The sequence below is a fragment of the Stegostoma tigrinum genome, chromosome 9, assembly GCF_030684315.1.
Source record: "Stegostoma tigrinum isolate sSteTig4 chromosome 9, sSteTig4.hap1, whole genome shotgun sequence".
NCBI classification, from domain to species: Eukaryota; Metazoa; Chordata; class Chondrichthyes; order Orectolobiformes; family Stegostomatidae; genus Stegostoma; species Stegostoma tigrinum.
This window is the reverse complement of record NC_081362.1, coordinates 64887909-64907343: the sequence shown is the minus strand read 5'-3', so window position 1 is coordinate 64907343 and position 19435 is coordinate 64887909.

The window sequence follows — 19435 nt, the reverse complement described above, 5'->3', positions numbered from 1 at the left end:
ATGGGCCTGGTTGGGATGCTTAGAGGATCAGTGTGGACTTGTTGGGCCGAAGGGCCTGTTTCTACACTGTAGGGATTCTATGAAAAACCTTACATGAATGGAAATAAGGAAGGCTTTCAGTTTACTCATGTCCTTCATCTTCCCCTTTCAATGCTGACTCTTAATCATGTGATAATCTGGCAGCCCTCATGATTCTGAGCTATACCTCCCCTCTAATCAGGCTGATTATTCAAGTAAACATCCCACACATTGATGGGAAACATGGATATAATGGGAGCCATGTAACTGCAAGCAGTACTGATAGCAAACTTTAAGACTTCTCTAGAACCTGCGTAGATTTTATGAGTTCAATTGATGATGACATTTGGAGAACACTGAAGATCTGAAAAACTCTCTGTCTTTGTTTGATTCTGTTGAGACCGCCATGAATTGCCCAGCCCTCCCGAATACAACATCATGATGCAATGTTGGATCACTAGCTGCCACTTTGAAGGTCTCACATACAAAGACAGCACTATGGTATTGACAGTGTCTTAGTGGAAGAAGGCTGCAGAACCTTAGCCAGCAGTTGATATATTTCTCAGTAATCTCCAGAGGGACCATAGTCTTCTACGCAGGCCTGGTAAACAGCTAGCAAAGCTGTGAAGAACTATTCTATCTTGTTGTATTTTATGTTGTATTGTAATGATATTGGCATCCAGCCAAAACTCCTGTAGAATCAACTTTGATGGACTGGACGCTGTGTCTGGATAAGCTAAAGATGTCTTCCCCATGAGAACCTGTTATCTCAACTCTCAAATGACTGACATCCAGGGAAAGACAAAGAAAAAGCACTGAAACAACATGCTGAATTGTCCGAAGTGCAGCAATGTCTTAACGTCTATTAGCATTTGTTCAAAACGGCAGTAACTTGTTCATCAAGATGCAGTGCACTTTGAGTCCAAAAGTCTTAATGATGAGACAGAACAAGGAAAGAAAGAACAGACAGTGAATTCAATTCTGAAATACCTCCTGCGATACCCTAGTCCATGTGCCTTACCATCTCTAGCTTGAGAATCAACTTATTTAGCCATGTGAAGACCGACAGCAGAAACCTGTGGACTGGAGTAGATGTTGTCCTCAAATCAGGGGATAGTTGATGACTACTAGAAGGGAGGTTCAGATGTTTATTCAGATTATTATGTGTAGAATTGACTAGCACCCATTAATTAAGCTTAGCTGCTGCAAACCTGCCTGCAAAGATGCAGTAAAACCAGGCATACAATCCATAATGATCATATTAATGCCTTCAGCCTCCTGATTGCAGTGCTTAAGGCACTAGGGTAAGTGGCTGAAAGCAGATAATGATAATCAGCTGCCATAGACTGTAGGTGTGGCAGCATCTGTAGAGAGAAAAACAGCTAACATTGAGTCCAGTGACTAAAACAGAAATTGCTGGGAAAACTCAGCAGGTCTGGCAGCATCTGCGATAAGAAAGCAGAGTTAATGTTTTGGGTCTAGTGACCCTTCTTCAGAACAGTTCTGAAGAAGGGTCACTGGACCTAAAATGTTAGTGCTGCTTTCTTCCCACAGGTATTGCCAAACCTGTTGAGTTTTCCCAGCAGTTTCTGTTTCTGTTTCTGAATTCCAGCATCCTCAGTTCTCTGCCTTTTTAAAAAATTAGTTCAGAAAGCCTGCTTCAGAACTGTTTCAGATGAATGGTCACTAGACTTGAAATGTTAACACATTTCTCTCTACAGACGCTGCCAGACTTGCTCAGTTTCTCTGGCACTTTCAGTCTTATGTTTCATTTTTTCAACTTCAGCAGTTCTGTGTGTTTATTTATCTGCAGAACGTAATTGTCTCATAACTGCAGTGGATAGCCCAGAGAGGCCTAGAAGTCACCAAAATTTACGCAGACCATTAGCAAAAATTTTCAGTCAGGCAGTACACTTCTACCGCCAACAGTTGAATCTAAAAGAAATAATAGATTAAGTGTAATTAGTCTGAAAGTGCAATTATTGCATTATAACGGGATGCAAACATGAGCTATCAGGATGGTGTGTTGACTCAAGGAGAAGTTGCAAGTAGCAGTGATCCTACGTACCTGATCCTTTTGTTCGTCGAGAGGGATGCTAGCAGGAATTTTAGATTTTCTTTGGTTTAAAGCTGTTAGACTTGTAATGTGGGGGAAGAATTTGTTTCAATCTGTTTAAGGTTGGTGACTCCTGCACCTACAGTCAGAAATTCAAGGTTGTAAAGAGAGAAGGAACATGTGTTGCAAGAATGTCATTATTTATTGTGACAGTTTATTCATTTTAATAAGAATTCAACAATTATAAGTTAATCAATTTGTACAAACATTCTATTAAACAGTTTAAACAGTTCCATCAACGTTTTACTCAGAACTTCTCAATCTTACTGTTCAACTTGCGCATTTTTGATTAGTTTCAGTGACCCTTGCTCATAAAAACACATTCTGTGTAATTTAAAACATGTGTAAAGTTGGCAAATGAAACGCCTGCCGCTTCCAGAAGCTGCTCCCCATTCCCCATTAAAGTATCTACACTGTAATTTTCTTCATGTGGGCAAGTATCAAAAATGTCTGAAATGTGTTTGGCAGTCAGTATCATGTATGTAATTGCCTCACATAAAACCATCCCCAGCAAATCTATCCCAGGATGGAATTTTTCTCACCACGAAAGAAATTTACTGCTGCAAGACAGTGCAGTTTCCGTTCCAAATAAAGCCACTCCATCACTCCACCCACAACATTAACCTTCACCTTGATCCATCTGTGAGGAGGTTGGGCAAAGCTGGTCAGCAATCTCAAAACTTAAATTGAAACTTTAGAACTGAGATGAGAAGGAATTTCTTCAAGCAGATGGTGGCAAATCTGTTGACCTCATTGCTGTGGAAACACTATGGAGGCGAAGTCATTGGGTATCTTTAAGACAGAGATAGATATGTTCTTGATTAGAAAGGGGATCAAGGGTTATGGAGGGGGGTAGACAGGAGAATGGGGTTGAGAAATGCATTGGAAATGATCGACTGGTGACGAACACTTGATGTGCTGAATGGCGTACTTCGGTTCCTATATCTTACAGTCCTATGCCCCTGAAAGGCTGTTAAGTCAAATTAAAAACAGGCTGACATGTGAAAACTGCATTTTGTTCCTTAATCTTTTGAGATGGAAAGAAATTAATATTAAAAAAACTGATGGCAAAATCTGATTGCGTTGTCCATTGGTAGGATGCTGCAAGAGCATGCATTCCAGAACAAATCTAACAAATTTTTCCCTAACAACATGGTCCCTCCAACAGCAATGTGATAATGACCAGATAATCTGTTTTTAGTGATGGTGGCTGAGTGCTAAGTACTGATTTTCATATTGAGAACAGCCCTGCCCATTTTCAAAACAATGCCATGGGACTTTTTATGTTCACTTGGAAGGGAAGCAAATCATGTTTTAAAATGTCTGATACTAGTGTGCCCTCAACAGAGTAGAATTTTGACCTAGATTTATTTGTCAAACATTTAGAGTAAATTTTAAACTCACTGATTTCAGACTCAAAAATGAGGCTGTCATCAATGAGCTTTCCAGTGTTCTGCCTGTAATGATTGTAATGAAGTCACAATATGAATTTCCCTGTTTGGACCAGATTAACAGCTCCCATCAGGAAGCCCTGGCTGATAGAAATAAACAGCAGTGTCAGAGGTTCTGTTCACTCTGAGAGCTGGCTCCAAGGGAGCTGATTCGGTGTCAAGGACTCTCCATGAGTAAATAAAGAGAGAGAAAGAGTGTGTGTGTGTGTGTGTGTGTGTGTGTGTGTGTGTGTGTATGTGAGAGAGAGAGAGGGAGAGCACGTATGTGAGAGGGAGAAGAGAGAGAGAGTATGTAGGTGGCAGGATACCGGTCTTTGCAGAGTTATTTCACTGGCCGTTGCTATAATTACCCCTAAACCTTCCCCACCCGTGACAAGTGACTAACAGGTTCTGTTTCAAGTGCTGTGTGCTTAATGGCTGTCACAAACTACACCAAAAAAGTACTTACAATAGGGGTAGAAGTCACATGACTGCAGCTAGCCAGACAGTACACTATATATAAATGTATTTTTCTAAACACCCCATTTTCATATAAAACAAATTAAAGAAGTGTATGCACTTTCATTTGCAGTTACAAACTAACCAATGCAACTACGGTCAGAAAAAAAATTCCAATTCATCAGACTCGCTGAGCTTTTTCAGCAATTTTGCTTTTGTTCCTGATTTATAGCATCTACAGTTCTTTTGGTTTTATCCCTCATCACAATGTCTGGCATGCTGGGATGGCTGAAGTGTGCTTTTAGGCTTACTACAAATTTCTGGCGGTCATTGAAGTCTCATTCTCAATATCCGCAATTGTAGAGACAGTGATAAGATGATCAATTCTTTTGTGAATGAAGAGGTCTACTCCAATCAGAAACCCCTCTCAGCCGTCTTTGCTCTAAAGTAAACAACAAGCTTATCTAGGCTTTCCAGAATGATAACCTGCTCCATCCCAGTCAATATCATGATCAAATCCTGGTGAATCTCCTCAGCATCCCCTCCAATGAGGTCACATCCTTCCTCTGGTATGGTGAACGGAATTGCACACAGTACTCCAGCTGTGACCTAATCAAAATTTTGTACAGCTCCAATATTACCTCCCCGGTCTCATAATCTAAGTGTCCCCTTCATAACTACTCGATTAGTCTGTCCTGCTGCTTTCAGGGATCTGTGAACAAATAACCCTAGGCCTTTCATTCCTTTGAGCTCCCTTGTGTCCTGCCATTGATTGAGTACTCCTTTATCTTATAACTTCTTCCAAAGTACATCATTTCACATTTGTTCCATTTTGTCAATGATCTGCTCATCTGACCAGGGTGTCTATCTCCTCCTGTGATGTAACTTCCTCACCTCAACCACTGGGCCAATCTTTATGCCATGTGCAAACTCTTCTATTTCACTATAAGAGGGAACATGTTGGGCTTGTACACTCGTCAATTCCATTCAGACCAGCCCCCACTGTTCTGCTGTAGATTTACCCAGCACTTCCTGTTCCCAGAGTACTTTGGCCAGATCCTGCCTTCGTCCATCTTTTTCCTTTTCTACAACAAATGTGAAATGTATGGTGCTGTGGTTGCTATGGATAGAATGCTTTCTCACTGTCACCGTAGAGGCTTCATTCTCCCAATTAGGCCCAGCACTTTGTCGGACCTCCTACATGTTGATATAAAAATGTTCTCCTGAATGCATTTTAAGAAATCTGTCCCTGCTAAATCCTTTACACCATGACTATGGCAATTTATATTTGATGGAATTAAAATTCCCTAAATAATTACTCTATTGTTTTTAATGTATTGTCTACATATTTGATCCCTTATTGCCCACTGACTGTTTGGGGGTCTATAATACGCCGCCACCAATGCGACTGCCCCCCTTTTACTCCTAAACTCTCCCAACAAAGCCTCATTTGAAGACCTTTCCAAGACATCATCCATTCTTACTGCAGTAAGTGGCTCGTTAATTAATAATGTAACACCAATCCTCTTATACACCTTCCCCTGAGCTTCCTGAAGATCCTATACCCTGGAATATGAAGTTGCCAGTCCTAATCCTCTTGCAACCACGTCTCTGTGATGGTAACAATACTGCAATTCCACAAGTCAACCCATGACCTTGGCTCATTTGATCTTACTTGTATTACACCTAGCACTAACAAGAGGAGAGCATCCAGCCTCACCTTACTCCCTTGAAACTCAACATAGCTGAATTCCCTCTGCCTTGGATACCTATATTACAGTATGCATGTATCCCCATGTGCGAACATTCTGCGTCGTCTCTCCCGACCAAATTAGCTTCAATTCTTCCCAACAGCACAAGCAAACCGACTCACAAGGACATTAGTCCCATTCAAGTGCAGGTGCAGATTGTCCTCCTTGACAGATTCCACCTTGCCGAGAAACGGCCCCAGTGATCCAGAAATCTAAAACCCTGTACCGACTCTCAAGCCATGCTTTAATCTGCTGTTTTCTCCCATTTCTGTATTTGCTAACATGTGATATCAGGAATAATCCAGAGATTACAACCTTTGACAGCTTGCCCTTTAGTCTATTGCCTTGTTCCTAATTTCTTGACGCAAGGCTTCATCCCTTATTCTACCTGCATTGTTGGTGGCCTCATGTACCACGACCTCGATCTTGTCACTCTCCCCCTTCAACGTGCCCTGCAGACACTTAGTGACATTCCTAGCCCTGGTACCATCGTCTGCTAGATTTGCCGAGAAACAGCTCTTCCATTCTACTTTCGGCAAATCCTGCTTAATTTAGGAAAACCCTCCGTAGGGATGAATGACTGTATTTCCTTTCGTAAGAGATGCCATCTTGGGCTGTCAATTCCTCTCTGCATGTCCAATACACTCTTATACCAACAGGTATTGCTTCTTTCAGGTTATAATTTCTGTACTCCTTCCTGCTTTACTTGTCATGTTGTATCCTGATACATTGTTTGTGTGATATGAACAAGATGCTTATCTTTCAGATTCAATGTCTCTCCTGGTTTGATGACTTCCAGAGCACATCAAGCTGTCGCTTCTCGTCAAACCTAGAATATTTCATATTCTGTCCTAATGTGCTTAACCCTGTTCTTAGGCTGTACTGCTCTCAACAGCCTGTCAGCATCATGACCCCGCTTGTATGTTACAACTAGAAGGTATCACTGCAAATGAAGCGATGTTCTTTACAGATACTCTGGAACATATCGAAATAATATGAAGAAGGAGCTTTAAAGTGGTTTTTGGTCTAAATACCGCCTCTTTATCTCTAACAAACAGATACTAACTAAAATTCTTAAAAGCAAAGACTATAGCTAGGCACTCTTTCACGATCTGAGCATTGCATTACTCAGTTTGTATGAGTGCTCTGGATACAAATACAACTAGTTCCCTTGCTCAGCATGGCTGCCATGTTAATGTGAAGAAGGAAAAATTACTTAGAGCCCTGAATACTTCCATATAGGTCACATTTTCCTTTTGTATGTGAAATGGATATCAATGGCTGATTTCAGTGTTTCTGAGGGTGCTTAACACAATGACTTTGGCCTGAAGGTGTAATCAGATTCCCTGCAGCTTGGAGCAGGTCAGTGCCTGAGATGCTGAATAATGCAGTTGTGTATCTTTTATATATCTGCTGCATAAAAGTCGCTTCAAACTCTCTCTGGATGGCAACACACTGTAAGGTGACTCCATGATTAACAGGTTGGACTCCAGGAAGCTGGATCTTTCCTTACCTGATACTCTGCAGATCACATGGTTTCATCCATTTCAAGATAATATTCACTTGGAAGGCATTTAAGACATGTGAAATCATCTTTGTAATTTCCGAAGAACTATTCAGAGTTAATGGCTGAATGGATTGCAAAATGCTGCAGATCTCTTCTGGCACACTTAGTGTTATTTGTTAAGCTTTAGCTTAGTTTTAACTGAGCAGAATGGATTTTGCTTGGTAGCTACCTTCCAGGATTCCAGATGTTCATTTTGCCCAATACCTGGGCTCTTAGCTTAATTTGTTTCTTGGCATGAGTAACAGTCCATCATATAACTTCAACCTTGTTTTCCAGGGATTCATTTTGGGACACCATTTTGAGATATCATATGCCTGTGAATCCATAGTGTTGTATGAAGCACCAGAAGCAAAGCACATTGCAACTCTCTTGTAATCTCTTCGGCCTTGAAACTGCTCGACCATGTCCTGAAGCAAACCAGGTAACACAGCCACATCACCTTCCTCAGCACCTGCCTATGGAACCAGATCATCCCCAAGGGACTACAGTCCACATTTCAGCCTTCCCAATTTGGCCCCAACCGTGACCACCTCTACACCCAGAATATTCAGACCCTTCAGAAGCGTTTCTCCCTGCGAGTCCTGAAACAGACACTTGCAGCCATGCGCCGGCACCTCCAGGCACTGCAATCCAGCCTGCCCCAGCTCAGAGCCTCCCTCTCCCAGACCTGCACAGGACCTCTGCTGTTTTTTATCCTCCGCAGGATCCACAGACTGAACACCCAGTTCCACTCAGCTTTACTGCACACCAAAAATCGTAAGTACAACCAACTCACGGGCCCCTGCCACCTACAAGAGGATTCCTGTGCCTCCTAAATCCCGAGTCTGTCCCTGCCCCTCCCCCACCATGCACCCGCCGCCATTGACCATGAGGACACGGCCGGATACCCCACCAATGACGTCACATCTGCCTCCGCCGGCCACAGAACTTCCGGAACCGCTGCTGCAGCCACCACCTCCACTTCCAGGTACAACACCTCACACACCACCCTCACCGCAGCTGCTGCCGCCCACCCCGATCCTCCCACCGCCGACGGAACCCCGCCCACGGCCGACGGAATCCCGCCCACGGCCGACAGAACCCCGCCCACGGCCGACGCCGACGGAACCCCGTCCACGGCCGACGGAACCCCGCCCACGGCCGACGACCTCATCGCTCCGCCCACAACCTCCACAGCCAGCAACCCCAGAGAAGACAGCCACACTGAGCCCTGCCGCATCTTCACCATTCCCCCAGACGAACGGTCAGTCCTTAGTAAGGGGCTCACCTTTGTCCCCCTACAACCACACATCAACCAATACCAGTCACGGTTGGACATAGAGCAGTTTTTCCGCCGTCTTCGCCTGCATGCCTACTTCTTCAACCGGGAACCTAACCCTCCTTCCACTGACCCCTTCACCCGCTTCCAACACAAGTCCTCCTCCTGGACACCACCCCCAGGCCTCCTACCCTCCCTCGACCTCTTCATCTCCAACTGCCGTCGAGACATTAACCGCCTCAACCTCTCCACCCCTCTCACTCACTCCAACCTCTCCCCCGCAGAACGGGCAGCCCTCCGCTCCCTCCGCTCCAACCCCAACCTCACCATCAAACCCGCAGACAAGGGTGGCGCAGTGGTAGTATGGCGCACTGACCTCTACATCGCCGAGGCCAGACGCCAACTCTCCGACACCACCTCCTACCGCCCCCTCGATCATGACCCCACACCCGAGCACCAAACCATCATCTCCAACACCATTCACGACCTCATCACCTCAGGGGACCTCCCACCCACAGCCTCCAACCTCATTGTTCCCCAACCCCGCACGGCCCGCTTCTATCTCCTTCCCAAAATCCACAAACCTGCCTGCCCTGGTCGACCCATCGTCTCAGCCTGCTCCTGCCCCACCGAACTCATCTCCACCTATCTGGACTCCATTTTCTCCCCTTTGGTCCAGGCACTCCCCACCTACGTCCGTGACACCACCCACGCCCTCCACCTCCTCCAGGACTTCCAATTCCCTGGCCCCCAACACCTCATATTCACCATGGACGTCCAGTCCCTATACACCTGCATTCCGCATGCAGATGGCCTCAAGGCCCTTCGCTTCTTTCTGTCCCGCAGGCCCGACCAGTCCCCCTCCACCGACACTCATCCGCCTAGCTGAACTCGTCCTCACCCTCAACAACTTCTCTTTTGACTCCTCCCACTTCCTACAGACTAAGGAGGTGGCCATGGGCACCCGCATGGGCCCCAGCTATGCCTGCCTCTTTGTAGGTTACGTGGAACAGTCCATCTTCCGCACCTACACAGGCCCCAAACCCCACCTCTTCCACCGGTACATTGATGACTGTATCGGCGCCGCCTCTTGCTCCCCAGAGGAGCTCGAACAGTTCATCCACTTCACCAACACCTTCCATCCCAACCTTCAGTTCACCTGGGCCATCTCCAGCACATCCCTCACCTTCCTGGACCTCTCAGTCTCCATCTCAGGCAACCAGCTTGTAACTGATGTCCATTTCAAGCCCACCGACTCCCACAGCTACCTAGAATACACCTCTTCCCACCCACCCTCCTGCAAAAATTCCATCCCCTATTCCCAATTCGTCCGCCTCCGCCACATCTGCTCCCACGATAAGACATTCCACTCCCGCACATCCCAGATGTCCAAGTTCTTTAAGGACCACAACTTTCCCCCCACAGTGATCGAGAACGTCCTTGACCGCGTCTCCCGTATTTCCCGCAACACATCCCTCACACCCCGCCCCCGCCACAACTGCCCTAAGAGGATCCCCCTCATTCTCACACACCACCCTACCAACCTCCGGATACAACGCATTATCCTCCGACACGTCCGCCATTTACAATCCGACCCCACCACCCAAGACATTTTTCCATCCCCACCCCTGTCTGCTTTCCGGAGAGACCACTCTCTCCGTGACTCCCTTGTTCGCTCCACACTGCCCTCCAACCCTACCACACCCAGCACCTTCCCCTGCAACCGCAGGAAGTGCTACACTTGCCCCCACACCTCCTCCCTCACCCCTATCCCAGGCCCCAAGATGACATTCCACATTAAGCAGAGGTTAACCTGCACATCTGCCAATGTGGTATACTGCATCCATTGTACCCGGTGCGGCTTCCTCTACATTGGGGAAACCAAGCGGAGGCTTGGAGACCGCTTTGCAGAGCACCTCCGCTCAGTTTGCAACAAACAACTGCACCTCCCAGTCGCAAACCATTTCCACTCCCCCTCCCATTCTCTAGATGACATGTCCATCATGGGCCTCCTGCACTGCCACAATGATGCCACCCGAAGGTTGCAGGAACAGCAACTTATATTCCGCCTGGGAACCCTGCAGCCTAATGGTATCAATGTGGACTTCACCAGTTTCAAAATCTCCCCTTCCCCTACTGCATCCCTAAACCAGCCCAGTTCGTCCCCTCCCCCCACTGCACCACACAACCAGCCCAGCTCTTCCCCCCCACCCACTGCATCCCAAAACCAGTCCAACCTGTCTCTGCCTCCCTAACCGGTTCTTCCTCTCACCCATCCCTTCCTCCCACCCCAAGCCGCACCCCCATCTACCTACTAACCTCATCCCACCTCCTTGACCTGTCCGTCTTCCCTGGACTGACCTATCCCCTGCCTACCTCCCCACCTATACTCTCTCCACCTATCTTCTTTACTCTCCATCTTCGGTCCGCCTCCCCCTCTCTCCCTATTTATTCCAGTTCCCTCTCCCCATCCCCCTCTCTGATGAAGGGTCTAGGCCCGAAACGTCAGCTTTTGTGCTCCTGAGATGCTGCTTGGCCTGCTATGTTCATCCAGCCTCACATTTTATTATCTTGGAATTCTCCAGCATCTGCAGTTCCCATTATCTCTCACATTTACTTGATGCTCTCATTCTGTAGTCATCATTCAAACAGCTATGACCATTTATTACCTTTAAGCCTGACAATGCCAACTTGTTGTATGGTATAAAGTGATTCATCAGAATCATTACTGATATCTTATTGGGCTTGCCTAACGTCTTTCTAGTTACACCCATGAGTGCAGTGATTCAGCTTCTTGCTCTTTAGACCACTGTTTTCCCTTACACCGGATAATGATGCTTCCCCGATAAACTTCTGTCTCATTCGACTCATCTCTGTACTCATGAACAAATAATGGTATCGTTTATAAAAAGAAACGAAGACTGGCATTAATATTGCACTTTCTGCAACCACCAGAATTCACAAGGACTTTATAGCCAATGATATATTTGACAAAGAGTAATTCACAAATTGGAAAGCAGCAGCAATTTGCACAATCCATGTACTTTTAAAAAAAGTGATAATGGCTAGATGATCTGTTTTGTGATGCTGAATGGGGGAGAGATATTGGCCAGGACATTAGGAACAACTGCTCTGCTCTTCAAAGTTGTGTTAATGGACCTTTTACATCCACCTCAACAGGCAGCTAGTCTCTCAGTTTAACAGCTCAACCAAGAGACATCATCTCCATCAGTCCAGCTCTCCTTTACACTGCACTGAAGTATTAGCTCTGATTTGTGCACTTAACCACCGGCGGGGGGGGCTTCGATAAGGTGAATGACAAGGGTCTTTCCTTAAGGGTAGGGCAGTTCAAAACCTGGAGGCATATTTTTACAGTGAGGTGAAGAAAGATTTAAAAAGGACATCAGGCTCAAGTTTTTTACAGAGAGTGGCTCGTGTCTGGAATGAACTGCCAGAGGAAGTGGTGGATGCAGGTATAGTTACAACATTTAAAAGACATTTGGATAAGTTCATGAATAGGAAATATTTGGAGGGCTATGGGCCAAGCGCAGGCAGGAGGCTCTAGTTTAGTTTGGGAACATGTTTGGTGTGGACAGGTTGGACTGAAAAATCTGTTTCTGTGCTGTATGATTCTATGACAGACTTGAACCCAAAGTCTTGTGACTCAGAGTCGGCCCTAGTGCCACCTTTAAAGCTACAGCTGGAAGATAATGGAAAATTTGTTGTGAGGGCAAATGGAGAGACTTGAAATGTGCCATCTGACATTATAGGTTGCACATTCTATCTCTTGCAGTTCTTTTGCTAACTCCTGTGCTAATTAACCACACAATGTTTCCAGAACAGTACAAAAACCTGGAATGTGGAAGGAAATTTTGAAGCAATTTATCTTTAAACTAACAGACACCACATTGATTCCGGAACACGAAGTACTTTTTCTTTAAGTCCCTGTCTCCTGGCTTAAATATACTAACGTGGATGAGTGCATTAGTATTTGCATATCAGTTTGTGTTTACAACGATTTTGTTAATATTCAAAGCAGGTGGCAAGCAAGTGTTGTGCTGCACTCTCATATTTATGCCGACTACTTGTACTGGAAAAGTCCGTGCCAACAACAATTTTTAAGCTGTCATGAATAAATTATTCCCTTCCGAGTTTGCTGCCTGAGTTTAGTAACATGGTACTCATCAAGCTCAGTGCTTCACTGTAATGAACATATATGTCAAAGAATGAAACAGCCTCTCAATACTATCCTGCCAAAGTCACTCAGAATTCTGCATGTTTCAATGAAGTCAGCTCTCATTCTTTTAAATTCCAGAGCATATAGGCCTAATTAATTCATTATCTTCTAATTATAGCGTATCTTTTATCATTGCAGAACCAAAGTAATGAAACTCTGTTGCACGTTTCTAACACAGGCACATCCTTCTTTGGATAGGGAGACCCCAAAGCTATTCATTTGCCTGGTTGAAATTTCACCAGAGCCCTGCCCAATTGCAACAATCAGCTCAATTGCTCTTGAAATTGTCAACAGGTGTGAACATCTGTATTTCTCATCAAATTTCTTGAATGTGGCAGTCTTTTACTGGTAGCAACAAAGTTGTGTCTGAACAGAATTCAGAGCAGTTCATACAAAAGCATTTTTCTTCCATTTTGCTCCAAGTTAAAGAGATATCCCCAGAATATAACTATCTTACAAACCTTTTATTTGCAGTTGCTTAGAGCTTTTGGATTTTCCAACTCAGAGACATGAATACTCAGATTGCTCAAAAGGAAGCAATGGCTATGAGTTTGGGTGGGAAAGTGGATTTGAGGTCAAAGACCACCCATGATCTTTTTGACTGGTAGGTTGGCCTCAAGGAATTGAGAGGCCAACTGCTTTTTGAAATATGGAGTAAAAACATTATCCATAAACTGAAGTTTCACAAGTGACATCAGCGTCATTTGCATTTGTGCTCCTAAGATGCTGCTTGGCCTGCTGTGTTCATCCAGCTCCACACCTTGTTATCTCAGCGCCGTTTGCAGCCCGGATTTCAATCAATTGAAGCTGAAACATTTTCTGTCCATCCTGTAGACAATATCCACACGACTGGGAATCTAGTTCTTGTCAAGCTGAAGAATGGTGACACTGACAATGGAAAAAAGGGAGAAAATGACACATCCCTGCTTGACCTCTGTCTTGACCTCTAAGGATTTTGCCATGTTATCATTAGTAGGAACCATCAACATCTTGTTATGGACAAGCTGCTGAATGTTGATGAATTTCTTTGGACGGCCAGTCTTTTAGTCAAAAGCCTTGGACAGGTCGATGAAGGCGATGCAGAGTAGTTGAAGGTGTTGAGCAGTGAAAATCATGTCCATAATTCCATGAACAAAAACAAAGTTGCTGGAAAAGCTCAGCAGGTCTGGCAGCATCTGTGAAGGAAAACACTTTGTGCCCTTTCTTGAAGATGGTGCTGATAGCAGCATTTCTGAGATTGGCTGGGATTTCTTCTTCATCCCAGAATTTCAGGCACAGTTGATGAAAATTACGGATGAACTCTATTATTCTAACTTTGAAAATCTCCAGTTTGACACCAAAGATATTGAGCCCATGTATTGCAGGGTGGCACTGAAGAAACCCCAAGGGTCTTGCTTATCAGCATGGAGCTGCAGCTCCTTCACTTTCTCAGCCATCCATTGGTTCTTGATTTCCCCTATTCCTCCTTATAACAATACCTTTCCTGTTTGATGAGTGCTCCTCTTTGCCACACTGCTGATATTGTTTTGCTAGCTTCCTCTCTTTGTTGATGAGGTTCTGGATGATGTGGTCATTCTCTTGAACTATTCTTGTTGTTTCTTGATCTCATAGCATGAGAGCATGGCTGACTCCAGCAATTCCAAAATTTTGTACACTGAAGAAAGCTGCTAAATTGCTCTCCTGTTCCTATCCTAATAGTGAAACAGTTGATTCAAACCCTACCACCTACATATCGGGGCAAAGCGAGGGATTTCCAGATGTCACAATCTTGGCTCCGTCAGCTCTTGCCAATCTCCTCAGGCCTTGTGTTGTATCTGGGGTGTTTGAATTTCTCTAGGTAGATGCCTTGCATGGGACATCTTTTACTGTGGGAATGCTGTTGCATGTCAGCAAAATTATGGCCCTTGACAGAAGGTAGATCCAGTTCCAGTGGCAAGGAGACCTCCACATGCTGCCCTCTTCATCCATATTCACAGTGGTTGATATCACATGGATGTCTTCTGCCTGGATTGCGGTTGAGGACTTGTTTTAGGTTGTGCTTTGTCTGGTTCCTTCCCTCTGATCTTACCATCATGAGTGACCCTGCCAGAAGTTGAGAACTCCTGAGCATCACTTTCGAGATCAATAGAACACTCTAGTCTCTCCACCACAGCAAGGAAAGGTAGCTTATGATAATATGCTGCAATTAAATGTAGATATGTGCAAACAGTGGAAGTACTTCATTTCCCATTCATTTGATAAAATCAATGGGAAAGATGTTCACACAAAATCATAGATTCATAGAGTTATGCCGCACAGAAATGGACCCTTTGATCCATCCAGTCCATGCTGACCATAATCCCAAAGTAAACTAGTCCCACCTACATGTGCTTGGCCTCTATCTCTCCAAACATTTCCTATTTACCTACTTCTCTAAATACCTGTTAATTGTTGCAACTGTGCCCACCACTTCCTCCAGAAGTTCATTCCATACATGAACCAGTCTCTGTGTAAAAAAGTTGCTTCTCATATCCTTTTTAAATCTTTCTCCTCTCACATTAAAAATATACTACCTTATCTTCAAATCTCCCATCTTAGGGAAAAGACACTTGCCATTCACCTTATCTATACTCCTCATTATTGTATAAACCTCCATAAGGTCACTTCTCAAACCCCAGTCTATCTAGCCTCTCCTTGTAAATCAAACCCTCTATTCCCGGCAACATCCTGATAAATCTCTTCTGAGCCCTCTCAGCTTAATAATATCCTCCCTACAACTGGGCGATCAAAACTGGACACGATACTCCAGAAGAAGCCTCACTAATGCCCTGTACAACTTCAATGTAATTAATTTTGTAAAGTTTACAAATTTTCTTGTAAATTCAATCTTTTATTTTTAATGAAAGAAATGTTCATTTAAAATGTTTCACTGAATAATTTATAAACTTTGGAAATAATTATATTTGCACATAAGCAGTAATTATTGAAATTTATTAATCACATTATTACAACAGATTGCCAATATTACACATTGGCTACATTTCTTTGACATGATAAAGCATTACAAGATTGGCACTGAGTTGGTCTGTAAACACAAAAACACAGTATAGAGGCAGATGGAAATTTACAGATTGATTGCAGTTTTGTTTCAAAGGTGTGCACCAGCTGAATAGACTGGGCTGGTGCAGTTTACATAGAACATAGAACATAGAACATTACAGCACAGTACAGGCCCTTTGGCCCTCGATGTTGTGCCGACCTGTCATACCGATCTCAAGCCCATCTAACCTACACTATTCCATATACGTCCGTATGCTTTTCCAATGACGACTTAAATGTACCTAAAGTTGGCAAATCTACTACCGTTGCAGGCAAAGCGTTCCATTCCCTTACTACTCTCTGAGCAAAGAAACCACCTCTGACATCTGTCCTAAATCTTTCACCCCTCAATTTAAAGCTATGCCCCCTTGTGCTCGCCGTCACCATCCTAGGAAAAAGGCTCTCCCTATCCACCCTATCTAACCCTCTGATTATTTTATATGTTTCAATTAAGTCACCTCTCAACCTTCTTCTCTCTAATGAAAACAGCCTCAAGTCCCTCAGCCTTTCCTCGTAAGACCTTCCCTCCATACCAGGGAACATCCAGGTAAATCTCCTCAGCACCCTTTCCAAAGCTTCCACATCCTTCTTATAATGCGGTGACCAGAACTGTACACAATACTCCAAGTGCGGCCGCACCAGAGTTTTGTACAGCTTCACCATAACCTCTTGGTTCCGGAACTTGATCCCTCTATTAATTAGTTTAGTGATACTTCAACCTCTTTATCATTTAATGCAACAAGTTTCAAGTTCAAGGAGGCCGTGTGTACGTAGTATGTTGTGCTGTTCCCCATCCCACCAAATATTAAATCCTTTATTACGTCTTCTGGCCCCCACTGGGCAAGGGCCCAAATGTCAAGTTAGAAATTTCTTGATAATAAAATGTGAGGCTGGATGAACACAGCAGGCCAAGCAGCATCTCAGGAGCACAAAAGCTGACGTTTCGGGCCTAGACCCTTCATCAGAGAGCTCCTGAGATGCTGCTTGGCCTGCTGTGTTCATCCAGCCTCACATTTTATTATCTTGGAATCTCCAGCATCTGCAGTTCCCATTATCTCTTAGAAATTTCTTGTTGTTTTGGGATGCTGGTGGGCTTTTGGGCACAGTTGTAGACTCTACAGCAGTTCAAGTTGGGCTGTGCAATTTACTTAACGTTTTAGAAAGAAGTCATCATACAAGAAAAAAATTAATTTAAATGTGTGTAACTGTTTCAAGGCACTTCAAGGGTGGGCAGTAGGAAGTGCAGCTGGAATCCGAGCCAGTCAGATATTAGCAGAGTTGATTGAAAAAAAAAATCGAGAGGTTTTGTAAAGAGTTTGAAGGCTGTGCTTTGTAATGTTGTGTAAGAACTGAGTAAGATAGAAAGATCTCTGAAGTGCATTCCTGAGAGCGGAACCAAAATAGCTAAAACATCTGCTGAAAATGTGGGGCATTGGGAAAGAACTCAAATCTTCAGGCATCAAGGACAACCACTCCAATGCAATTTAAATCCAGCTTGAGGCACTCTACTGCAAAATTACTTTGCCTGAATACATCTGTCACCAGCTTTGGTTGCACTTTGGAAGACTATGCACTATATAGGCAGTCCTTACAGTGGCTCCGTGTCTATAGCTCTTTGACTGAGCCTATCCTTATTAGTGGATTGGAAAATTGTGAGTATTATAGGCCTTAGAAGACTGCAGTATTTTCTGGCTCTGAATAACATGCTTTAAGGTATAATAACTTGCAAAGATCCCTTCATCAATCCATTGCAGTCAAAGTATATCAAAATGGAAATTGCTGGAAAGCTCAGCAGGTCTGGAAGCATTGGTGGAGAGAAAGCCGAGTTAACGTTTCAGATCCAGTGACCCCTCCTCAGAAGTTCTCTGGGGAACTCTAGTCACTGAGCCCAAAATGTTAACCCTGATATCTGTCCACAGATGCTGCTGCACCTGCTGAGTTTTTCCAGCAATTTCTGTTCTGTTTCTGATTTCCGGCACCCACAGTTCTTTTTATTTAACAAAGTACACCCTGAATTTTGGACGCAACAATTCAGATCTAAATGAAGGTGTGCCAGAGAAGGAAAGAAGAAAAGGGCAGTAAGTGGTATGGGCTGTTTGGATGAAAATAAAAAGAGCTGGAAAGCAGCAGAGAGTTAGAAGCCAGAAAAAAGAGAAGTACTGGCAAAAAGCCATGCTTATTGCTCATACTTTGTAAGAGAGTGGAGATATGTTATTTTCCTAGATCTATATGTGTGGTGTGCAATTCTCTTCGTAGCTAAAGTTGAAATCTAATTTTCTTCTTATTTCTTTCCACCTCGTTCACAACCTGATGGATGTTGATAGACTTATGGCACTTCTCTGCCTGAATTTTACTCATGGTTAATGACAATGAAAGGCCACGACTGCAGAGTCCCATCTGTGCTGAAGAAAGAAAGGTATTTGTTGTTTTCCGTGAGAGCACAGATACTACCTCAAATCACAGGAACAGAAACAATGTCAAGGGCATTATTATCATCAAGGAATTTAGAAACTTTTACCCTATGCATGATGAAACTATGATTCTGTTCTGCTACTAGATGCTTGGGCTTCCTATAGCCTTTCCAAAGTGGAAGACCCACGGGCCTTGCTGACGAAAAGAAATTAATTTTAAAGATCTGAAAGGATTAATAAAGCACCTTGAGGTATCAATTACCTTTATTGTAAGCAAGTTTTAAGTCTTTCAAATGATTTCAATAGAAGGTTGATGTTGTACAGAAGAGTTAAACCGAGAGTAGCTCTGGAACTTCATTGACAGAGAGGCCCCAATGAACCATCTGGTATCACCGGGTGCAATACAGAATCGAAATGCAACAAGCTGGAAACTGAACAGGAACAGATTCTAGCCAGGTTTCAGCCTCTTGGCAGGAAATGCAGCGTCTTCTGTCCTTCCCAGCCCTCTCAAGCTCTTAATATTGGTGACATTTGATTCAATACTGAATATCACAGATAAACCCAAGCCTAGTCTGACCTGATGTTCATATGTATGCACCTTTGCTACTTGTAGATTTTATGTAATAATTCAATTTAAGAATTTCTTCAAAATATCAAAGTCATTATCTAAAGAGATGAAAATGGTTATAGATGTTGACAATCTGTCTGACCCAACTTTTGACATTAATTCAAGAACTTTCTGTGTAAATGACAAAGGAACAATAATAATTTACTTAAAGTCATGAATAGACATCCTAAAATATTACTGATAGCTTTAAATATATATTTCAGGTAAATCCTAACGAGCTAATTTTAAACATTTGAGAATCAAAGTTGATCATTCTGGCATGGTAAGAGCGCTCTCTGGTGGAAGGTACCTGACTCTTAGTTTTTGGCTGGAGCCTCACTTGAGGGAAAGGTTCAGACATGTCTGAATATGTCCTTATCCTCTTTTAAGATAACATTTAAAACTCAACTCTTTGACTAATGAATTTAGACACTTCAACCTATGTGCCATTTTCTCCTTGAGATGGCAATACAGGAGACTTTTGAAAAAAAAAGAAATTCACA